The 25,302-nt window shown below is 42.9% G+C and overlaps 1 protein-coding gene across 2 annotated transcripts in view; it reads right to left on the reverse strand.

Annotated features, from left to right (window-relative positions):
• Positions 1-25,302, reverse strand: part of TMEM178B (transmembrane protein 178B) — a 357,407-nt gene that overhangs the window by 112,351 nt on the left and 219,754 nt on the right. The gene's annotated exons all lie outside the window — the stretch shown is intronic.

A 25,302-nucleotide genomic window follows, 5' to 3' on the forward strand; every position in this document is an offset into this window, starting at 1 on the left:
CCTTCCTCCCTCCCTTCCACCAAGGAGGATTACATGATGTTTCGCTCTCAAAATGTCCTCTAAAATGTTTGATTTTTACTTATAACTACATCAAAGAAGCAGAACCTAATCTAAGTCCCAGAAAGAAAAAGTGGTTAAAATATTGTTTCTTTATGCCTGAATCAGTTAAGAGCGTGACTGGTTGCAAGCAATAGAAAATCTGAGTTAGGAGAAATTCAAGTTGTTTAATTATCCTACACAACAGAAATGGGTTGTTAGTGTGGGGGCTCAAAAACATTAGGATGCTGGCTCAGCATTTTGCGTTCCCCTTGACCATTCCACCACGCTGGCTGGACAGCTACAGGAACTGTAGACATCACGTGTGTGCTCCAGAAGGCCACGCAGAAAAAAGAGGCAAAGGAAGAAAGATTCTCTTCTTTTAAAAAAATTTTTATTGTCTATTAATTTTTGAGAGAGACAGAGTGTGAACATGGGCAGGGGAGGGGCAGAGAGAGAGAGAGAGGGAGACACAGAACTGGAAGCGCACTCCCAGGCTCCGTGCTGTTAGCACAGAGCCTGATGCGGGGCTCAAACTCACGAACTGAGATCATAACCTGAGTCGAAACAAGAGTCAGATACTTCACCAACTGAGCCACCCAGGGCATCCCAAAAGTTTCTCTTCTCATCAGATCTAGCCTTTTATTTGGAATCAAAATCTTTTCCAACAGTTCCCAGAAGACTCAACCCTTCCTCTTAGTATTAGCTGCAACATCCCTTGGGTGCATGGGAAGCTGGGAAAAGGAGGATCTGTTGGGGCAGAGTGAGACTACCCTGATTGGCTCAGAACAATCATGATTCATCCTCCAACGCTATCAGAGGAACTTTATCCAATGTGAACAGAATCTGGGATCTATTAGCAGGGAAGGAACGATCATATGGCTATTATATAGGCAAGCATGGCACAAAGCTCAGTTTACAAAATATCAGTTACTGGTTGGCATGAAATGGCAGGCACCCAAGAGTTATGAAGGGATTCAAGAATGAAACTGGCCAAAATACATAACCTACTTATATAAATGGCCACCTATTCTACAGACCAGTTTGCTGAAAATCCATCCCCTATTCATAAAAAGAACTCCAAGATGGATCTGGAGAAATGGCCAGTAGAGCCTAAAACAAGAGGACCTGAGCCACTGTGAACCAAATTCGCTGCAGAAACCCTTGAAAGAATAGGTTACTGTCACAACTGTTTATAGTCATTATGGTTGGAGTAAGCTAGCAATTGAGTTAATGATAAGGGTCAGTTAGGAGTGACTGGAGGGCAGTTTGGGACAGGGTGAATAAGAGAGGTTGGAGGAGAGCATGGCAGTTGCTATAAGAAAACGGTAAAGAGAAAATCAATACAGAACTTAGACAACACGATCAAGTGTGTTCATTATGCAAGACTCAAGCGCAAGGAGAGCATGGAGCTGGTGGGCTCCACCCTAGGGCAGAACTGATAAGTACATTTCCCTTAGACTAGATAGACTCTGGAGAGGCAGGAAGAAAACAGATCATCAATAAAATACATAATGGTCATGCTTTTTTTTTTTTTAAGATACTAGCACAAGATTCTGGGTCTTGTATGAAAGAGTATCCCAAAGAGAATTTCTTGGAGCCATTCCAAGGAGCCGAATATAGCTCCTATTTTATGAAAGACAGTCGGTCATTCTGAACTGGTAAATATGGTTACTATGAGCTAGTATGATAATCATGGTACCTACGTTAATAAGTTATGATAATTCTGAGCTGTCTGTGCATCAGGACATATGGAGGGGAGGGTGTGTATGTGCGAAAGACTGAATCCACCTGGGAATGACTTTTAGTATCGAACAAAGCTCTTAAAATCACAATTCCACACCTGGGACACCTGGGCTGCTCAGCTGACTGTCTGACTCTTGATTTTGGCTCAGAACCTGATACCAGGGTCGTGGGAACTAGCCCCGTGTTGGGCTCTCCACTGAGCATGGAGCCTGCATGGGATTTTCTCTCTCCCTCTGCTCCTCCCCTGTTCATGCTCCTCTCTCTCTCTCTCTCTAACACAATTTTAAAAATCACAATTCCACATCCATTGATAATCTGTCTAAACTCTATCTCCTATTCATTTTTAGTAGACAGCTTTAAACCTAAACATTTCCTATTAATGGGAAAACAACATGATTCAAACAAGAGAACACTCCTATCTGCCTACTTATTAGACAAAAAGAAGTGGGAATCTAAATAAAGAGGAACAGAATTTCTTAGTCATTAATAACATTCTCCCCCACTTGATGCTTTTTTTCATTTACTGAATGAGCTGCGATAGAATTTAGGAGATAGGGTCAGGTTGGGGGTTCATACATCAAGAGGGTATTTAGGGACCAAAGAGTATTTTTAGAGTTTCTCCAAGTAAAACAGCATAATATGAAGAGCCCGGTTTCTCAAAGATAAGCCCCAAACCAGTGCTGTTTGGCATCTTTAAAAATAATGTTGAGGAAAAGGGATACAGGGTGTCTCACAGATAACACCAAAGAGGTGTGGAGGGAGGGAATGCAAACTGTTGAAAAAAAGATACCGGAGATACAGGAAAATCTTACAAGCCTGTGCAATCTGGAAAAAAAATGAAAAATGAATCTTAATGAAGGGACCAAAGTAATGCATTGCAATATAAATAATCCCAACTTGCCCTGTAGAAAGATACCTGTTAAGAAAGGATGGTTTCCTAAAGATACCTGGCCAGTGTGCTGCAAGGGATCAAGGTCAATAAAATGTTGATCATCAAAATGCAAATTTGAAATGGGGCAGAAAGGTTTACTTTTCCTTTGTATAAACTGTGACACTTCATTTCTTAAATGCTATGTTCAATTTTGTCCTTAAGAAGTATTTAATAGAACTGGGGTTCCAGATAAGAGCAGTTAAATGGTTTCCAAGGTATAGGAGCTGCTGTATGAAGACAGAATTCCAAAAACTTGAAACCTTTTCATCTGTAAAACTGGGATTCTTCACTTTTTTTGGTGCCATGGACACCTTCTGCAGTCTAGTGAGCCTATGAAAGTCTTCCCGGGATAATCTTTTAAACATATAAAACAGAATACATCGTATTACTTCAGAAACCAATGATGATGCTATCTAGCTTTCACAATATTTTTAAAAACAAATTGGTGATAACGTAATACAGGAGCATCTTTATCAGCCCATAAGTAACTAGATCTGATAGCTGTAATAACCACCATAATTTCCAAGCAGTGAACATAAGTGATAGCCTCATTCCTGCAACAATTATAAGGTATGAAAATGCCTGTAGTGCCTATCAGTAGGGTTTGTAATAGAAGAAAATGCTAAATTTCAAGTAGATGTTTGTGAGAATAAAAGTGCAATTTTCCCCACCCAAGTTCATGAACGCCCTGGATTTCTCCCTCAGGTCCCTTAGGAGTTTGAGAACCCAAAAGTAAGTGACCTTGCCATGACAGCAAGGGCTGAGAAAGACTGTGGCCAATGCTGATCGTGTCATGAACGATGTAGACAAAACAAACTTTGTTTCACAGGGCCACAAACATGAAGCGAGGTGGCCTGGAAGGAATAAGAAGCCTGAGTGAATTCAGGACCCAAAAAAGGCAATTTTAACAGTAAGCCTTAGAAACTGGGTGTTGTGTAAAAAAAAAAAAAAAGAAAGAAAAAGAAACTGGGTGTTGTATGTAAGTAATGAACCACTAAATTCCACTCTTGAAACTAATATTATACTGTATGTTAACTAACTGGAGTTTAAATAAACCTGGAAACAAACAAAAACCAAAAATAAGCCTTAGAAAGAAAAGAACCTCGAGAGGGCAGAAGACATGAACAGACACTTCTCCAAAGACGACATCCAGGTGGCCAACAGATACATGAAACGATGCTCAGCATCCCTCCCCATCAGGGAAATACAAATCAAAGCCACACTGAGATACCACCTCACCCTGGTCAGAGTGGCTAAAATGACCAAATCAGAGGACTCTAGATGCTGGCGAGGATGTGGAGAAACGGACACCCACCTACACTGTTGGTGGGAATGTAAACTGGTGCAGCCCCTCTGGAAAACAGTGTGGAGATTCCTCAAAAAATTAACAATGGAACTCCCCTATGACCCAGCAATAGTACTGCTAGGAATTTACCCAAGGGATACAGGAGTGCTGATGCATAGGGGCACATGGACCCCAATGTTCATAGCAGCCCTCTCAACAATAGCCAAATCATGGGAAGAGCCTAAGTGTCCATCAACGGACGAATGGGTCAAGAAGATGTGGTTTATCTATACCATGGAATACTACATGGCAATGAGAAAGAATGAACTCTGGCCATGTGTAGCAACGTGGATGGACCTTGAGGGTGTTATGCTGAGCGAAATAAGTCAGGCAGAGAAGGACAGATACCATATGTTTGCACTTATAAGTGGAACAGGAAAACTTAATAGAGGACCATGGGGGAGGGAAAGGGGGAAAAATAGTTGGAGAGAGGAAGAGAGGCAAACCATGAGAGACTCTTGAATACTGAGAACAAACTGATGGCTGATGGGGGTCGGGGAGAGGGGAAGGGGGGTGATGGGCATGGAGGAGGGCACTTGTGGGGATGAGCACTGGGTGTTATATGGAAACCAACTTGACAATAAACTATAAAAGAATAAAAAGGATATGAACCGCATTATTCTGGTAAATTGTAATGACTGGAAATATAGAAAGATTCAAAGAGTTTGGACATCACATGTTTTCACTCATGTGTGGAACTTGAGAGACTTAACAGAAGACCATGGGGGAAGGAAAGGGGGAAAAAGAGAGGGAGGGAGGCAAATCACAAGAGCCTCTTAAAAACAGAGGCCAAACTGAGGGTTGTTGGGGGTGGGGAGAGAAGATGGGAAAATGGGTGATGGGCATTAAGGAGGGCACTTGCTGGGATGAGCACTGGGTGTTGTATGTAAGCAATGAAATCACGGGAATCTATTCCCAAAACCAAGAGCACACTGTATACACTGTATGTTAGCCAACTTGACAATAAATTATATTTTTTTAAAAAAAGAGTTGGGACAAAATTGTCTATTTTAGCCATAAAAAAAAATCAAAGAGAAGACTGGAGGCACTTAACCTTCAAGATTTACATTAGCAAAGACATGAGAGGGGTATCTGGGTGGCTCAGTCGGTTAAGTGTCCGACTTTGGCTCAGGTCATGAGTTTCAGCCCTGTGTCAGGCTCTGTGCTGACAGCTCAGAGCCTGGAGCCTGCTTTGAGTTCTGTGTCTCCCTGTCTCTCTGCCCCTCCCCTGTGCAAGCTCTGTCTCCTCTCTCTCAAAAAAAAAAAAAAGAAAAAGAATAAGTGTTAAAAATTTAAAAAAAAAACAAGACATCATTTGTAGCACAAGGCAAAATCTGGGATGGGTGAATCTGAATCCGTATCACTCACAGCATTTCTCACCTTCTTTAGGAATCCACCCTTGTTCTGATTCCATTTTTTTCTCTGCTCACAATTAAAACAAACTGCAACATAACCCACAATAATTGTGTATGTGTATTTCGCCATAGACCCTAAGCACTAAAAACTTGTGCTCTAGCTGCTGACTTAAGGTGTGTTTTATTAACCACAAAATATCATATTTGCAATGAAGTGGACAGAGAGTGATTTTAAGGTCCAGAGAAGGTGAAAGGAGTCAAGGGCTGGAGTGCTAGTGCTAAGGGTAGAAAGGTTCAAAGTAGTCAAGTTCTCAGGCAGGAATTCTGAGAATAAGATCAATGACCAAGAGGTCGCCTGAATACAACCTGGACTTAAGAGCAGGATCCTCCCAACAGCCTTTGTGCTAACAGAAACTTGAACCTGTGTGGCATGCCCATCCAGGCTTACCTGCCTCCACGCTGCCCTTTGCACCCAGCACATACCCACTCTACCCCACTCAGGAATTAAAAGGTCCCGAGATTGTTATTATATTTCCCCTCCCTCTTTAAGAGAGAACCAGTGATCTTCATCTGTTCTGGAGCTCTCTCGATACGTGTCAGATGCAAAACAGACGATGAAATTGGCAGCCTCTCTGAGGCTCATGGCAGGAGAAAAGGCTTGTCTGGTCATGGCTGTTTTTATCCTCAGATTTTCCACCCTCTGACTCCCTTTATTTCTTGAGTTAGTCACCAAGTCTGAACAGCAGCCAAAACCCTGACAATATTCGCAAGAACATTTGATTCCCTTCAGTAAAACTGGAGACGGCCCTGAAAAACGATCAGTATTCACCTGGCTCTCCCTCTGCCTTCCCTAGGGGATAGGCCTTCATCCCTTCCACGCTTTTCATCATGGCAACGGAGAGCCTGCCAGAAGGCAGTGGTTTACCCAGGCTGGCTGCCTTTAATGAATATTTTTCATTAACACAAACAACTTTGTTTCTTCTAAGCAAAACAAAAAAAAACCAAAAATCAAAGGCTAAAAAGATTAATCTTAAATGGACAGCAGCTAGAATCTTAAACCTGCCAGGATATTCCAGATCAGTTCACAGAAAGGGTTGAGAAGAAAGAAAACCTGGAACCCCGCAAAGATGAAAGACAAGGGAGGCACTCACAGAAATGCCTCTGGAGGAGATGGTACCAAGGGCACTGGCTCAGGAATAAGTAAAAGACAGAAACAGGTAAGTCATTTACTAATAAGTAAGGAGAGAGCAGGACAGAAAGATGGGTTGCCACAGTAAGTCTCTCAAGGCTTAAAAGGATTTGACTCAGGAGGTTAATAATAGAGGAGGGTGGGTGCCTAGGGAGGAGGGAGACACCAAAGAACACAAGGAGCCTCCACCAAATGAAATTAATTTCTCTCCTAAGCATGTGTGGATGTACCCACACTGTCACACACATACACTCTAAATCCTAAACTTCCCATTTCTCCAGACTAAACTGGGACCAGTAGGCTGCTTCATTATTTTGTCCAAACTGTGGCCCAACCAACAGTGAGACTCAAGGGTTACGTCAGGAGGTGGAAGAGATCTTCCTGTGTATGACAATCACCACAGCACCAAAAACCTTTCCAACGAAGGTGGCATGTCCCTTTGAGGTCATACATTTCTTTTTTTTTTTTCAAATAGTTTATTGTCAAATTAGTTTCCACATAACACTCAGTGCTCATCCCCACAAGTGTCCTCCTCCATGCCCATCCCCCCTCCCCCCCACATCCATCAGTCCTCAGTTTTTGTCAGCATTCAAGAGTCTCTCATGGTTTGCCTCTCTCCCTTTCCCCCACCATTTCCGCCCTTCTTCTCCCCCTTGTTCCTCCGTCAAGTTCCTCCTAATCCTCCTATACGTGCAAACATATGATATTTGTCCTTCTCTGCCTGACTTATTTCGCTCAGCATAACACCCTCAAGGTCCATCCATGATGCTACACATGGCCAGATTTCATTGTTTCTCATTGCCATGTAGTATTCCATGGTATAGATAAACCACATCTTCTTGATCCATTCATCCATTGATGGACACTTAGGCTCTTTCCATGTTTTGGCTATTGTTGAGAGTGCTGCTATGAACATTGGGGTACGTGTGCTCCTATGCCTCAGCATTTCTATACGAGATGCCGGCGAGGATGTGGAGAAATGGGCACCCTCTTACACTGCTGGTGGGAATGTAAACTGGTGCAGCCCCTCTGGAAAACAGTGTGGAGGTTCCTCAAAAAACTGACAATAGAACTCCCCTATGACCCAGCGACCCAGCAATAGAAATGCTGAGGCAGAGGTCATACATTTCTTAATGTTCTTTGAGGACAGCTTATTCTACAACAAGCCAACAAAAAAATGACAGAATTTAGAAGGTNCTCCTTGAAGCCTACTATAAGGATTAGTGCTAGTTTTTTGTTTTGCTTTGCGAATAATAAGATGCTCACATTTCGGGGCGCCTGGGTGGCTTAGTCGGTTAAGCGTCCGACTTTCGCTTAGGTCATGATCTTGCGGTTCGTGGGTTCGAGCCCCGCATCGGGCTCTGTGCTGACTGCCAGCTCAGAGCCTGGAGCTTGTTTCAGTCTGTGACTCCCTCTCTCTCTGACCCTCCCCTGCTCACGCTGTCTCTCTCTCTCTCTCTCCTAGAAATTAAAAAAAAAAAAAATTAAAAAAATAAAAGATGCTCACATTTCACTTTCTTTTGATTCTCCCAACCCTATGAGCTAGACAGGGTAGGGTTATTCCTACTTAACTAGTAAGGAAACCAAGGCTTCAAAGAAGGAATGAGATTTCCTCAAGGTCAATGGCTACTAAGTGGCAAAGCAACATCTAGCATCAAGCCTAATGATCAATATATGATACCTTGCTTCCTGTCCATCAGTGTAATTAAAATATACTTAATGTTTTCCACTTCTTTCCAGTTTGATTTCACTCATTCAATTAATATTTAGTAAGTGCCACTTTCTGGAGAAGGTTGAAAAGAAGCTCCCTTAAAAGGAGGTCTCAGAAAATGAACACCACAATAATGAGACTATAATGATGCGGCAGTATTGTAAAAGGAGAGGAGCAGCAGGGCTTATGCCTGAAGTAGAAAAAAAAGTCTGAAGTCATTAGAAATGGCAGCAATGGTGTGTGTTCAGAGTTTCATACACAACTTCTAAATAATGTAGGTGTCTGCTTGAGAATAGCCTGCCCTCAAAGAAAGCTCAAATCTTTAGGCGGACAAACGGCAGAGGGGTTGTTCTTATCAAAGGGAACAGCGTGTGCAAGGCAAAAGATTTGAGAAAGACTGGTATATTCAAGGAACTATCAGGGTATTCAAGAAACTATTGGTGGAGGTCAGTTTTGTTCAAGAAAAAAATGTGAGGATCAGCCTGGAGAGACGGTAGGTGAGTGGAAGACTGCTCAAAAAGGCTCTTGAATGGTGCGGAAAGATGTTTAGCTGTGAGCCTTTAAGCCGAGGGGATCCATGGAAACTTCTTGACAGGGCAGTGACGTGACCAAATGTGCATGTTGGAGAACAGCCCGGAAGCACTATGGGCTTAACCAACAGCCTGGCAGAGGAGGAGGAATTGAGGCAGGTGGACTAGCAAGAAGACTATGTTGTAGTCATGGCAACAGATGAAGGGGGCTGAACCGAGGTAGAAGGGATGCCCCCCAAGAAGCATTTAAAAGTGATATCTGGGGGTGCCTGGGTGGCGCAGTCAGCTGAGTGTCCCACACTTGATTTTGGTTCAGGTCATGATCTCACGAGTCAGGAGACCGAGCCCCACATCGGGGTCTGTGCTAACAGTGTGGAGCCTGCTTGGGATTCTCTCTCTTCCTCTGCCCCTCCTCCACTCTCATGCATACTTTCTCTCTAAATAAATAAATATTTTTTAAAATCTTAAAAAAATAGATACAAGTATTAATTTTCTGGGTTGTTTCCTTGGCTGTGCAGAAGCTTTTAATCTTGATGAGGTCCCAATCATTNGATACAAGTAAAATGCACAGAGCTTTGTGTTTGAATGTAGAAATGAAGGAGAGCAAGCCACTTGAAGCAATGCTAAATAGCTTGAAAACAATCATGAATGCCTTAAAAAAGAGACTGCATCCTATTCATCTTTGGTTCTCTCCTTTCATATATTGAGCCAGGCACATCTGGGGTGCTCGATAAACTTCTGTGAAACATGGTGTTCTCCAATTCTTATTTGTCTCTGCAGAGGCACTTTGAAGGTGGGAACCGACAGCTACTGGTTTGTTTCCTATCTCTGAGGATGCCTGCCTCAGGTGTCTGAAGTCAGGTGTTCAGAAAGATCATGAAATTAGGAAATGCTCCAAATTAAAAACAACAACAACAACAAAAACCGACAGGGGATGTAAAAGCAAAGGAGACTTTAAGACTGAAGTGAAATGGCAAAATAATGTTGGACTTTGGGCAAATTCTTTGCAAAAACGGCCATAGTCATTCTATTTTCCTCCCTGATTTAAAATGTGATTTTCTGCAGGATATAGTATCAATATACAGAAATTGGTTACATTTCTATACACCAATAACGAAGCAACAGGAAGAGAAATCAAGAAACTGATCCCATTTACAACAGCACCAAGAACCATAAAATACCTAGGAATAAATCTAACCAAAGAGGTAAAAGATCTGTATGCTGCAAACTATAGAAAAATTATGAAAGAAATTGAAGAAGACACAAAGAAATGGAAAAACATTTCATGCTCATCGATTGGAAGAACAAATATTGTTAAAATCTCAATACTATCCAAAGCAATTTACACATTCAATGCAATCCCAATCAAAACTGCACCGGCATTCTTCTCAGAGCTAGAACAAACAATCAAAATTTGTATAGAACCACAAAAGACCCCAAATAGCCAAAGTGATGTTGAAAAAGAAAACCAAAGCAGGAGGCATCATAATCCTGGACGTTAGCCTGTACTACAAAGCTGTAATCATCAAAACAGTACAGTATTGGCACAAAAACAGACACAGGCCAATGGAATAGTGAACCCAGAATTAGACCCACAAATGTACGACCAACTATATTTGACAAAGCAGGAAAGAGTCTCCAAAGGAAAAAAAACAGTCTCTTTAGCAGATGGTGCTGAGAGAACTGGACATCAACATGCAGAAGAATGAGCCTGGATCACTTTCTTACACCATACACAAACATAAACTCAAAATGGATGGAAGACCTAAATGTGAGACAGGAAACCATCAAAACTCTAGAGGAGAAAACAGGCAACAACCTCTTTGACCTCAGCCATAGCAAGATCTTACTCAACATGTCTCCAAAGGCAAGGGAAATAAAAGCAAAAAATGAACGATTGGGACCTCATCAAGATAAAAAGCTTCTGCACAGCAAAGGACACAATCAGCAAAGCTAAAAGATAACTGATGGAATGGGAGAAGATATCTGCAAATGACATATCGGATTAAGGGTTAGCATCCAAAATCTATAAAGAACTTGTCAAACTCAACAACCAAAAAACAAATAATACAGTGAAGAAATGAATAGACACTTCTCCAAAGAAGACATCCAGATGGCCAATAGACACATGCGAAGATGCTCAACATCATTTGTCATCAGTGAAATACAAATCAAAACCACAATGAGATACCATCTCATACTGTGGTTCAGAGTGGCTGAAATTAACAATTCAGAAAACAAAAGATGTCAGCAAGGATGTGGAGAAACCGGAACCCTCTTGCACTGTTGGTGGGAATGCAAACTGGTGCAGGCATTCTGGGAAACAGTGTGGAAGTTCTCCAAGAAATTAAAAGAATTGCCCTATGACCCAGGAATAGCACTGCTAGGAATTTATCCCAAGGATACAGGAGTGCTGATTCATAGGGACACATGTACCCCAATGTTTATAGCAGTGCTGTCAACAATAGGCAAATTATGGAAGGAGCCCAAATATCTATCCATCAACTGATGAATGTGTGGTATATATACACAATGGAACACTACTTGGCAATGAGAAAGATGAAATCTTGCCACTTGCAGCAACATGGATAGAACTGGAGAGTATTATGCTAAGTGAAATAAGTCAGTCAGACAAAGTCAGATAGCATATGTTTTCACTCATATGTGGAAATTGAGAAACTTAAAAGAAGACCATGGCGGAAGGGAAGGGGAAAAAACTAGTTTCAAACAGAGAGGAAGCAAAATATAAGAGACTCTTAAATACAGAAAACAGACTGAGGGCTGATGGGGGCAACGTGGGTGATGAGCACTGATGAAGGCACTTGTTGGGATGAGCACTGGGTGCTGTATGTAAGCAATGAATCATAGGAATCTACTCCCAAAGCCAAGAGCACACTGTATACATTGTATATTAGCTAACTTGACAATAAATATATATAAAAGAATATAAAATAAAATAAAATAAAGCAAAATGTGACTTTGAAAATCTTCCTATTGAGGAGTGGAATTTGTTTCCCCACCCGTGCAATCTAGGCTGAGCTTGTGACTTACTCTTAGCAACAGAATGCAGCAAAAGTGACCTTGTACTTGCACATGCATGTCTTGAACATTGCTGCTCTCTCAGGAGCCTGCCCAGCTTCCATGTGAATAAGCCTACGGGACAAAGAGAAATCCCACAGAAGAGAGACCAGCTATTCCACTTGAGGCATGTGGGACCAGCCAGCCTCAGCCAGCCTCAGCTGAGAGCAGATGCCATGCATGAGCTTCTAGAGACCAGAAGAAACTGCCCAGCTGAGCCCAGCCCACAATTGCGAACTCAGAAACTTGTGAGTTAAATAAATAACTTAAACCAGTAGAGTTTTGCTACATTTATAAAAGTTATGGCTAGACTCATCTTTTTTTTTTTTTAAGTTTATTTATTTTGAGAGAGAGAGAGAGCATGCAAGCAGGAGCAGGGAAAGGGGAGAGAGAGAGAGAGAGAGAGAGAGAGAGAGAGAGAGAGAATCCCAAGCAGGGTCTACACTGTCAGCATGGAGCCTGACACGGGACTCGAACTCACAAACCTTGAGATCATGACTTGAGTCTAAGTCAAGAGTCAGGCACTTGCCCGACTGAGCCACTGGGGCACCCTCTACTAATTTTTATAAAAGCAATGTGTATGGAAGACACTCTTCCTGGGCTTTCAGTTTCAAAGGAAACTGGTGCTACAATCACTCCGGAGACCAGCTCCAGAGATACAGAGCCTCGGCTGCTGCACTGCTAACACCACTCCATCTAGGACCTACACTGTGTTAAGATTTGCTCCAAATGATGTCAGTGTGTACGCTGCAGGTCATACACTGCAGGGGTACCCAGGTCATACATTGCAGGGGTGCCCAGATATGGTCTCATACCTGGAAGAAAAGAAAATTCTCTGAGGGATTTTTGTTTGTTACAAAGCATTGCTATTTTGAACCTTGGTACTCAGGCACTATAAAACCTTCAAGGAAGTATGTGTGTATTTATGGGTATAGCAGAAAAATAAAACCTGTGTATATGCTATATATGGAAATTTTATGTACTCCTTGTCTGAAATATTTCATAATTTAAAGTAAAAATTTTTAACCAGGTAAAAAATATATTACATTTTCTTACTGTAATAACTTTTTAATCCTCCCCTTTATATTACTTCCCGGGAATTCTAGACTAATATTACTTTTTCTGGGGGGCGCCTGGGTGGCTAAGTTGGTTAGGCATCTGACTTTGGCTCAGGTCATGATCTTGAGGTCTGTGGGTTTGAGCCCCATGTCAGGCTCTGTTCTGACAGCTTACAGCCTGGAGCCTGCTACAGATTCCGTGCCTCCCTCTCTCTCTGCCCCTTCCCTGCTCACTTTCTGTCTCTGTCTCTCTCTCAAAAATACATAAACATTAAAAAAAGATTTTTTAATATTGCTTTTTCTGGTCACAATTCTGTTAGAAGATACAAGGTCTGTAAGTCCATATTTAATATATCTCTTATAGTGCTACATTTATTTATTCACTCATTAATTAATTAATTCATCCATCCATCCACTTAACAAATCTTATTAAGCATCTTCTATGTACCTGGTACTGTTCTGGGCAATAAGGATACTTCAATATACAAAACAATGTCTCTTATGTCTCTTTTTTTCAGGGCTTACATTCTAGTGCAAGATAATAAAGTGTAAATTAATATATAAAAATGCCAGGAGTGAGACATGCCATAAAGTAAAATAAAGAATGGTCAGAGAATAGAAAGGCATTAAAGAGGCTCTTTCAGATGAGGTGGTCAGAGAAAGCCTCACTGGTGAAGGAGCTGAGCAGAGACTGAATGCAGGGACAGTGGGAAGCAGAGCATTATTGGGTAATCACTGGTTTCCCTGTCTAGNTTTTAACTGTGGCATGTTGAAGGTGCAGACCACATCTTATTCATCTCTGTATCTTCAAGCCCAATACAGTGCCAGGTACCCATTAGATCTTACTGGATGGATGGGTGGGTATGTAGACGGACAGAAAGGTAGCTGGCTAGATGGGTAGGTAAATGAAGGAATGGGTCAAATGGATGAATGGATGGGTATGGGGATGGGTACATGGATGGGTGAATGGGTGACTGGGTAGAGTAATTCTTCCTCAAGGATCTGGGAATAATGGGAACTCAATACATGCTGACTGGGGCCACCAGCAAGGCTTCATACCACATTCTTCTCCCCGCCCCCATCCCTCCCATGCTCTTAGCCTGCTATGTTTGCCCTTACTTCCAAAGCAATGTACACCTGGGGCACCTGGGTGGCTTAGTCNCTCTCTCTCTCCTAGAAATAAATAAAACATTAAAAAAACTAAAAAAAAAAAAAAAAAAACCAAAGCAATGTACACTTTCTGACACATCAGATAAGTGACCTCCCTGTTGTGTTTACTGCTTATCTCCCATCACCAGAGTGTAAGCTCCATGAGAGCAGAATCTTTGTCTGCTTTGCTCACTGTCATAACCCAATTACCATAGACAGTGCCTGGAATGCAATAAGGGCTGAAAACATATATATTGAATTTCTGAATGTGAACTTGTCCATCTCAGGTTTTTTTTGGAGCCTGATCCAACATGTGTCTGTATCCCTTTCCTGTCTGTCTAGCTTCTTCTGTGAGGTAACTGCTTTTAAGATGATTCACCAGTTATTTGTTCTACCTGGAGATGTAGGTTGACCAAAAGAAATTGAAACAGTCCCTTGAGTAATATACATATAAAAATATGTAATGTTTTGAGGCGCCTGGGTGGCTCAGCCAGTTAAACGTCTGACTCTTGATCTCTATTCAGGTCATGACCTCATGGTTTGTGGGACTGTGCCCAAGGTCAGGCTCTGCACTGGCAGCACACAGCCTGCTTAGGATTCTCTCTCTTTTTCTCTCTGCCTTTCCCATTTTTCTTTCAAAATAAATAAATAAACTTAAAAAAATATTTAAAAATATGTAATGCTTTTTAGCAAATCTGAGCAAGTTGGATCCAGAGAAAGTACATCAGAAATAGAATACTTAAGGGCATGTGGGTGGCTCAGTTGTTAAGTATCTGACTTCAGCTCAGGTCATGATCTCATGGTTTGAGTTCAAGCCCCACTTTGGGGAAGTCATGAGCCTAGCTTCTCTCTCTCTTCTTCTCTCTCTCCCTCTGCCCTTCATAGGATTCATGCTCTCTTCCTGCCCCTTACTTACTTGCACCCTCTGTCTCTTAAAGAAAATAAAAAAGAAATAGAATACTTAAAAACCTAGAACATTTCTGGTTTATAAATAAAACCTACATTATTATCTATGAATCAATAACAATATCAATTACTTATGAAACAAAATGGAGAGTCTGATGGAAAAACTACAAAATGTATTCAAACTACAGTAAAACCTTGGTTTGCAAGCATAATTCATTCCAGAAACATGTTTATAATCCAAAGCACTTGTAGATCAAAGTGAATATCCCCATAAGAAATAATGGAAACTCAGATGATTTGTTCCACAACCCAAAAATATTCATATAAAAAGGATTACAATACTGTAATATAATGCAAAATAATACATAAAATATAAAATATAAAGAAAACTAAATTAACCTGCACTTACCTTTGAAAATGCTCATGGCTGGAGTGAGGCAGACAAGGGAGAGGAGGGCTATTGTGTAGGACGACTTTCACTATCACTAACACATGTTGACCACACTAGAGTATTAATAAACTCTTGTCATAGACTGTATTTAAAGTAACTGCCAATAAGGTGGAAGAGGAAAGGTTCTACATCTGCAAACAGCCTGACCTAGAATGAAGCAAAGCCTTCCTAAGCTCACTCTTGTATGGAAAAGCGAAGGACTGTTCATAGGTGCTTTGAAGTGACAAAAATACACTAGTGCCAGTTGTGGGCACCTTTCAATGTTCTGAAAAATCACTGATTCCTGCCAAACACCGTGGCCTAAGACCAAGCATCTGAACATAGGAGATGATCACCCACAATCCCATAGTGAGCGAGCGAGTGAGCGAAGAACCATCGGCTCCGTTGTGATCATGTGACATTCAGCCTCACGTACGGCATTGCTCATTTATCAGGTTAAAATGAAATGTTAGCTCATCTTGTGGAACCCTCCGCGGAACAAGCTACTGGCAATGCAAGGTTTTACCGTATTATTTGTGGGCCTGCTTCCTTTGCCTGAGTATCAGTCATGTGGGAACGCATCACGGTTCATCAGTCAACGGTACCTGCCCCTGGTAGTCTGTCATGAACTCTACCCGTCACTCTCTTAATGGGATTCTGACAGGTTCTTTGGTGTCAATTTTGCTGACTCATGCTCTGATGGCTTTGTAACCTAGTTAAGGGTTCATTAGCTTAACTAGGCTAAAGCTATTCTTTTTCAGACAAAATCAGCCTCCCGCCCAGGGTAAGACACATTATCTGAAATTGCTCCTTTTCTTCACAGATCCATTTCAAACTCTCCTATTCTGATTTCTTTGTAACCTAGTTAAGGTTTCATTAGCTTAACTAGGCTGAAGATATTCTTGTCAGTTAAAATTTGCTTTCAGCCTGAAATTATCCACACTCTTTCTGGAATGGCTGCATTTCCCCCCACAGTCTAAATTAGATTAATTTCAGGCTGCTCCCTCTCTAAATTACAATTTGCCAAGATGGCCCAGAGATGGCTTCTCTCTTCCAGAAACCTGTCTTGCTGCTAATACTTGACTCCCTCAGTCAGAGTGTCAGTCCCTTCACAGCCTCCTCACTGCCCTGGCTGTCGGTGGAAAAGCCCAGCACTCTAAAGAACCACGCGGACACGCCTCCATGATGGACATGTGAAATGCAATATACGAAACATGACCTAACTTCTTCAGATGTGATGTTAGAACACCTTCACACAATCTGGCCTTTATTACAGAAGAAGCTTTGATTCGCTGCTTTGGTGACCTTATTTTTATAGTAAAACGACTGTAAAATTTAGAAACAAAAAATAAAGCAAGCCACTATGGCCGAAGCCAGAACGTTAGCTAGGACAAAAATAAAATTCGGTTGAAAACAAAACAACAACAACAACAACAAAAGACCCGGCTAATAAAAAAATAAAAAATAAAACAAACAAAAAAACCTCACGAGGAAGCAAAAGAATATGGAATGTGTTGCTAAATGTGCTGGATCTGTTTAAATCCTTTTCGCCTCCAACCCTCCCACTAATATGAATACTGTTTTTAAAAGTTCTGTGGTAATTAGATGCAGCCCTTTGGAAATTAAATTTCAAAAGGTTTTATGACGGAGGCTGTTTGTGAAATCATCTTTCCTACGCAACTACTGCGACAAAGCGAAATTGTCAGGCTAGTTTGTCTTGGGTTGCATTCGTTATCACACATTCTGCTGTTAGCAGGGGTGATGGAGTAGGAGGAGGGGAGTCAGGAAGGGGGGNCATGAACCGGCTGGCCCCAGAAGCGTCCTGTTACCCTGGCTCTCAGAGTATCCCCCTGCATGGAGCCTGATGCTGGTCCTTAACGGTAAGTAGTTTTGTACAGTGTGGCCCCTGAACACAAACCAACTGTGTCATCTAATGCGCAGCTAACCAACAGTGGTCTCTTCCCCCATGGGGAGACACCAGGCCTGTGGGGGGTCCTGAGAGACTGCCTGCTGCTCTCCAACACAGCACAGCCCAAAGGGCTTTGCAAGGGAAGAGTCTTCACCTTGCACTCGACTTCCAGAATGTACCACAATATAGGACTTTCCTCCTCCCTATACGTTTCACAAGAAACTTGGATAGGACCCAGTCTAGAAGATTCCTTATGGGGCAGGAGACACCTCTTCTTTCTGAGTAATTTACTTCGTAATAGAAATGTATCTCCTAATAGAAAAAAAATGTAATTCTGCACTCTCCACAATAGCTAAAACATGGAAAGAGCCTAAGTGTACATCAACGGACGAATGGGTCAAGAAGATGTGGTTTATCTATACCATGGAATACTACATGGCAATGAGAAAGAATGAAATCTGGCCACGTGTNGTACACAGAGAAACCCAAAGTCTCTGTCTGGACTGGCTGGAGTGAGGACAGGGGAGACATACAGATCATGACACATTGTTCCTCCTCATGAGGTGCTAAAGAAGTAGTACCTGTACACAAAACTGTCCATGAGTCAAGCCCTGGAGGTGGATACTGTCCTAAAAGGGACTGATCTTTTAAATGGCATTTTAGATATAGCTTATGTATCTAAAATGAAGATTCGAGATATATTTCATTATATCTAAAATGAACAAAGAAGACAGTATGGGATATCACCAGGGCTTGATACACCTCGTCCAAGAACTGCTGAAAAGGACAGCAAATTGTACCTAGGTCTTTATTTTTTTCTATGTTTCTGTTTGATTTCTACAGCATCATTTACTGTTTGCCACACCAGTAAAGAAACAAGTAATGCTTGTAAAGAATTACTTTTGACTAAAACAAAAGAATAAAAAGTTCAGAGGTAAGATGTGGACCACATGCCAGAAAACAAAGGTGGTTTCCTACAGGATACTGAATTGCAGGTCTCTCTTGTAAGGCTTAAAAATCCCCATCTAACATTAAGTGGTGGTTAATACAAAATGCTCAGTAAGGATATTGTGAGTAGTGATTTATAACTTGGTTTAGTAATTATGTAAACCAATCTGTTCTATGTGTGTGTTTGCTTCTTTGTTTGTTGTTGTTTGCTAAAATAAATATTACTCTCCTGGCCACATCAGATCTCCTTTTGCCTTCTCTATGAAACACTAAGTATTTATACCAAACCATCACCTCATGAGAATAACAACAAAATCACCTAATAATTGAATATAAAGGAGATAACGTGACCCTGCTGCACACACCACAGCTTGTTCTGAGAAAACCCCATCATTCACTGTGATAGTGTCACCTTCACCGCAGCTTGGCCAGAAAAGAGACCAAGCCCAGTAACAGCGAAGACAGAAAACAAAATTAAGGTGGAGGTTGATACCCCGTTTCTCCGCAATCTCTCCAGAAAATCTTTACTGCCAATCCCAAGCCATTGACATTTGGGTTTAAAGATTTTATCACACGATTCTCAATTCCCTCTCTAAACGTATTTGTAAACACGGGGTATTTTGATAAGTAACCTGTTATTAATTCAGGTACCATTAGTAATAAATTTGTGTCAGTTTGCCCAGGGTTGCCTTGAAATGTACCTACTTTCTACCCATAAATGGGAAGAGGGTGGGGAGTAGGGGTCCTAAGCAAAGTGCGAATATAAGTGGAAGTGCATTTGGGGGCGCCTTGGTGGCTCAGTAGGTTAAGTGTCTGTCTTCGGCTCAGGTCAAGATCTCACAGTTAATGAGTTTGAGCCCAGAGTCGGGCTCTGTGCTGACAGCTCAGAGTCTGGAGCCTGCTTCCCATTCTGTGTCTCCCTCTTTCTCTGCCCCTCCCCCACTTGCACTCTGCACTCTGTCCCTCTCTCTCTCTCAAAAATAAATAAGCACTGAACAAATTTAAATAAATAAAAGTGCATTTGTAACCTTTACTTTAGGACCTAATTCCTTTCCAAGCTTTTCTTCATAACACATTTGTATGCAATGTGCTAATTACGGCTAGCTTTAATCTCTTCGTAAAAGTAGAGCCTGTTTTGTTACCACGTTTTATCAGCCATTAGTTCAAGTTCATTAATCAATTAATGGGTCGTAGGCAGAGATGTGGTAGGACCCTTGTCCATCTCTGTGGCTTTACAACCAAAGCCACTGAGTCTTGGAGTTTGGTGGCTTGCTCTGCACCTCACGGCCAGTTAGCAGCAGTCACGGCTGAAAGCCCCATTTTCTGACTCCCAAAGTTCTAAATCTTTACACTCTTTCTTTGGTGGTTTTCAAACTGATCTGTGGGTCCCTAGGGGTCTGAGAGAGTGGGGAACTGGCCCTTTCAGGTCCATTTTTGTTGGTTTTATACTCTGGCCTCCCTCCTATTATTTGACTTAAAAATCCATGGCTCAGGGTATCTGTGTGGCCTAGTCGGTTCAGCATCTGACTCTTGATTTCGGCTCAGGTCATGATCTCACAGTTTGTGGGTGTGAGCCCCAAGTCAGGCTCTGCACGGACAGCCCAGGAGCCTGCTTTGGTCTCTCTCTCTCTGTCTCTCTGTCCCTCCCCGACTCACACATACGCAAGTTTGCTCTCTAAGAAACCGTGGGCTTAGAGAGGTTTTAAAATCACATTTTAAAAATTTCAAAGTGAAAATATTTCTAAAATATGTTGGAAACCTATTATAACTTTCCAGTCAGTAGAAGTTGGGCCCCTTAACACGCCATCTGGAATTGAGGGGGTGAATGACCACAGGACCCAGGGTTCCAAGCTCCAGGCCTAAAGGCAGAGGCCCCGGAGGCCAGTGCCTCCAACTCTGTGACCACAGACAAGCTCCTGAGTCCCACGACCTCTCCGTGTCGCTGCCTGTGGAACCGAACTTCTAAAACTTTAAAACACTGAAGACTGGGATAATCCGCGTTCACTGCTGCTGTCAATATGGTCATGACGAGGCAATGTCAGTTACGTCTTAACACGAGAGAACTAACCTTTAGAACTAACTTTTCTGTATTTTCAAACCTAACAATCCAAACTGTCGTGTCCTCTGTGGTATGCATTAGCAGTTACTATGCTCCCACAGGAGGTCGGGCATCACAGGCCAAGATCATTGACCCTCTGGGGGTGTGACATTAGTCTGGGCACATGGGCAGCCAGTCTCCCAGTTGTCTCTAAAGAACTAGCTGGAGTAGAGGCTTCCAGAAGTTTCCCATCACAGCTGTGGCCTATATCAAGCCTGATTCTGAGTTGGGCAGCTTCAGGAAGGTCTACAGCCTGGGCATCAATCTGCCTTTAGATTCTGTGGCCACGGAGGAGTCTAACAACAGGCCTGTGCCAGATCTGGGGAGTACCAACCCGGTACCTCTAGGGGGCCGTCAGGCTTTGGAAATTCACAGTCAGAATCCAAAGACTCATCCAAGGTCACAGGATGCCTGCTTTTATGTCCAATTCAGCGTACCACATTATGTGTTATCTGTGGCTTTGTGAAACACAGTGCGAGGTGTCGGCGGGGCAGGGATGAAGCAGACCCCTTAAGGGGCCTACCTGGTGCAACCATGTGGTTGAAGTGTAGAGCGGTGATTCTCAAAGTGTGGTCCCAGCATCACCTGCGAACCTGTTAGAGATGCACGTTGTCAGGCCTCTTCCAGACCCAACAACCAGAAACTCTGGAAGAGGGCCCAGTGATCCCTGTTTTAATGAGCCTTCCAGGTGACTCTCAGGCAGCTGACATTTGAGAACCAGTGGCACGGGATGTGACTGAAGAGGAGCAGCCAGATGTGAGTGATGACGAGCCAAATGGTGACAGGAAGCTGGCACTGCATCAGGATAAGACGGCGAGGATAACAAAAGCTCACGGNCTGAGAGATACTGGAAACTGACACAACACGGGATAGGTCCAAGTTTCACACCTCACTGGCTTCAGAAACTCACATGGAAAAAAACAGGAATGACTGAGTCGTCCATACGTGAGACGAGTTTTGTTTAGAGCAGATACCAAAAGAAGAAAAGTTGGATCACTTACTCATAAGAGCTGCCTTCTCAACACAGGGGCTAAGTACTGAGCTAATTGAGCACCATCCTGGACTACCTGGCCTCCCTGGAGGTCATCTGGGCTCAAGAGTGCAGCTTTGCCTTAAGGCTAAAGTGAGCATGTGCAAAGGAGATTTCTTAGGTCTACCCCAGAGATGCCTCAGAAGGGGCTCCATGAAGATGAATTACTTTGAATATGCATTTTTTTTAATTAGAAAAATTTTTTTAATTAAAAAATGTTTTTAATGTTTATTTTTGAGAGAGAGAGAGAGAGCAAACTCACAAGTGGGGGAGGGGTAGAGAGAGAGGGAGACACAGAATGGGAAGCAGGCTCCAGGCTCTGAGGTGTCAGCACAGCGTCTGCCGCGGGGCTCAAACCCACAAACTGTGAGATCATAACCTGAGCCAAAGTCAGATGCTCAACCGACTGAGCCACCCAGGCGCCCCTGAATATGCATTTTTAACAAAGGATTCTACCAGTCAGGACCTAGGTGGACCTCAGATGACAGTTTGAGAAACACTGGCTTAATGATCCGATCATCCAACAGCAGGAAGGTTGGAAACAATGACCAAAAGATCGATCACTCTTTCATTTGTCACTTGTTTGTTTTTAGGTTGTGTATTTTTGATGTAATTATAGATTTTTACGAGAAGACACTGGAGAAGTCAAGACTGATTTCTGAAGCGGCAGAAAGTCCCTGGAATCCCAAAATGTAGGAACCGTCTAGATCAAGGGCAAATGGGGCTGGCAGAAAGGCAGTGGAAGATTTCTGGGACTTCTCAGGACTGGAGCCTTGGAATCACACATGTTTTTTCTCGATTAGAAAAAGGAGAGCAAGTGATGCATCTGAAACCCAGTCTTCTTTTCCCGAAGAGTGACTGAGATGATTAATCACCGAATTGCTAGGCATGAGACTGGCGAGGCCCTGGGTGGCCACCCTGCCCACCTCAGTCCTGGCGTGAAGCCACTCCGTGACCTCTAGAGATGAAAACACCCCAGTCAGAGGGCAGTCAGTCCACTGGTTAGAAAGGTGTCCCCAGCAATGAGCTGAAATAGTCATCTTTCCTTCCTTAAAGAGAAAGGAGAGGTTTGCATGCTACCCTCAGACGTATGGGTAGATTCTTTTTCTTCGCAGGAAAGGAAAAGTGAGGAGCAATTACACCGAGAAACCTTAATTGGATTCTGCAGTTCAAGTGACAAGACAGAAGGAAAATCTGGCCCTTTTTCTTTCTTCCTGTTTCCCTTCCCACACCTCTCTCTGGCTTCTTTACGGAAACTTAATAAGTTCCCGTAGCAAAATGGGGAGAGGAAAAAAGAAAGAAAACCCCATTCTGTTTTGTTTTTTAATCCTTACATGTCATCTTATTCCTTCATTTCTGTGGCCTTTTGTCTCTGCCGGTTTCCATGGCAACAAAAACCAGCAAGCCTTTAGCATCTCTCTCTCTAGCTTGTGCACAGAGAACTCCAAACAGGGTCAAAACCAGCTCTGGGTGGAGGAAGAAAGTAGAAGATTCCCTTCCTCCTCAATGATGTGTGTGTTTTTGAAGGTGTCTATACATTTCTGTGCATTGATCTCAGTAGTTTTGGCTGCAAGTGATTTTTTTTTTTTAGACCCTGTCTTTGTTCCGGTCTTGGAGGAAGGGAGCTGTGACTTTCACATAGAGCCACGTATTTGAGAACATACAGATACATGATCATATAACATGGGGAAAATGAGGAGAATCCAATCGTCCTGCAGAATAAAGTAGCAAATGGTATTGCATTCCGCACATACCTAAGAGGGAAACTATTCCCTGCAAGTGCACCAGGTTCATACAGTATTTATAAAATCCGTCAATGACCCACCAATCTATTAGACACAATTTCCATAAAGCGATGATATTTGATTTTACTTTGTAACTTGAGTGTTCTTCTGTTGCCATGCTTCCTGAGTATTTTGTGTTTTCCTCAGATATTTTTTTGAAGCAGAGACTGTGGGGCCAGCGGGGGGTGGGATGGCCACAATTCAGGTCCTCTGAGAAGCACATATCATCTTCTGATGAGTTTTAACTGAGACTGAAATAAGCAGTGATTTTAGTCCTTTCAAAACCATAAATCCTTGTTTAAGTTTTACCACTACAGCCATACATACCCAATTATGCTAAAGAGGAACTGTAGAGGAAATTTCTAGAGCAAGCTTTTAAAAGAAGTATCTCAGAAGAAGCACGCCTGGGTGGCTCCGTCGGTTAGGCATCCGACTTCGGCTCAGGTCATGATCTCACGGTCTGCGAGTTTGAGCCCCACGTTGGGGTCTGTGCTGACAGCTCAGAGCCTGGAGCCTACTTTGGATTCTGTGTCTCCCTCTCTCTCTGTCTCTGCTCACGAACCGTATCTGTCTCTCAAAAATAGATAAACATTGAAAAAAAAATTTAAGTATCTCAGAAGAAATTGGTACCCACACTAGTTTTCTATCACTGCTATCACAAGTTACTGAGTATTTTAGTGGCTTAAAACCACACAAATTTGGGGCGCCTGGGTGGCTCAGTCGGTTAAGCGTCTGACTTCAGCTCAGGTCATGATCTCGTGGTTTGTGGGTTCAAGCCCCACGTCGGGCTCTGTGCTGACAGCTCGGAGCCTGTCTTCAGATTCTGTGTCTCCCTCTCTCTCTGACCCTCCCCTGCTCACACCTAAATTTCTCCAAAATAAATAACACATTTAAAAAAACCCACACAAATTCATCACCTTATAGTTGTATAGGTCAACAGTCCAAAATGGGTCTCACAGATCTGAAATCCAAGTATCAGCAGAGCTGTGCTCCTTCTGGAGGCTCTAGAGAGGCTTGCATTCTTTGGTGCACAGCCTCTTCCTCCAGCTCCCAACCAACAGGACAGCATCTGCCAATCTCCCTCTGATTCTAAACCTCCTGCCTCCCTTTTATGAGGACTCTTGTATTTATGAAAAGCCCCCTCAGATAAGCCAAATTAACCTCCTAACTCAAGATCCTTAACTTAATCGCGTCTGCCACGGAAGGTAACTTACAAGTTTCAGACGTGAAGATGTAGACATCTCGGGGCTGTTATTCTGTCCACCGTGGGGACTGCTTTCATCAAATCATGCCTGCCCACCCTCACGTGTGAATTGGATCCTGGTCTTACTCCAAGACAAAAAGCCCATTTCCAACTTGCCCTAAATCCTATCATGCAGTCGAATGCCCAGCTCCTGGGCTGCAAGTCAGGTTGACAGCAAATGTTTTATGGTTTCTACGCCTGAGGCCACCCACTCAGGATGTCTGGCTGTACCGGGTTCTGCATGCTCCTGTCCTTCTGCCCCCTCACCCCATTCACACAGTGCCCTCCATTGCCTGCCCCTACACTTAGAGCATCGAGGACTAGTTTCTGCCCCACAGGGTGAGATGTGGGAAGATGGGGAGAGAATTTGCTTTAATGTTCAAATTTTCTTTTATGAAGCACATGAATGCCCTTGCTTTTCTATCTGACTTTATATTTGCACTTCAACTTATGAACTTATTGTTTTTAATCTCATCTGCTAATTTTAACCCTTTTGCTAGCCCTCTCGTTGAAGTAGAGTCCTGGTTTCCAACCTCCCACTTAGAGCCTGACTTCGGAAACCCATACTTCCTCCAGAGGCTGGTTTCCTGAGACATCACTACGTCCACCCCTCCCTGCGGCATGGCTCTGGACGCCCCACCGCCGCCTCGCTGCACCCTGGCCGCTGTAGCACATGGTCTAGTCCCAGTCCAGCCACTGAGTTCAACTAGACACTGCGCCTTACCTGGCGGCACCAGGCTGCCCACTCCTGAAAGGATCCCTCCCAGGCTCCTCCACTCCCCACTGGGAAGAGAACCAAAGAAAGGAAGGAGGCCCTAAGAGGGTT

The sequence above is a fragment of the Crocuta crocuta genome, unplaced genomic scaffold (assembly GCF_008692635.1).
Source record: "Crocuta crocuta isolate KB4526 unplaced genomic scaffold, BGI_CrCroc_1.0 scaffold228, whole genome shotgun sequence".
NCBI classification, from domain to species: domain Eukaryota; kingdom Metazoa; phylum Chordata; class Mammalia; order Carnivora; family Hyaenidae; genus Crocuta; species Crocuta crocuta.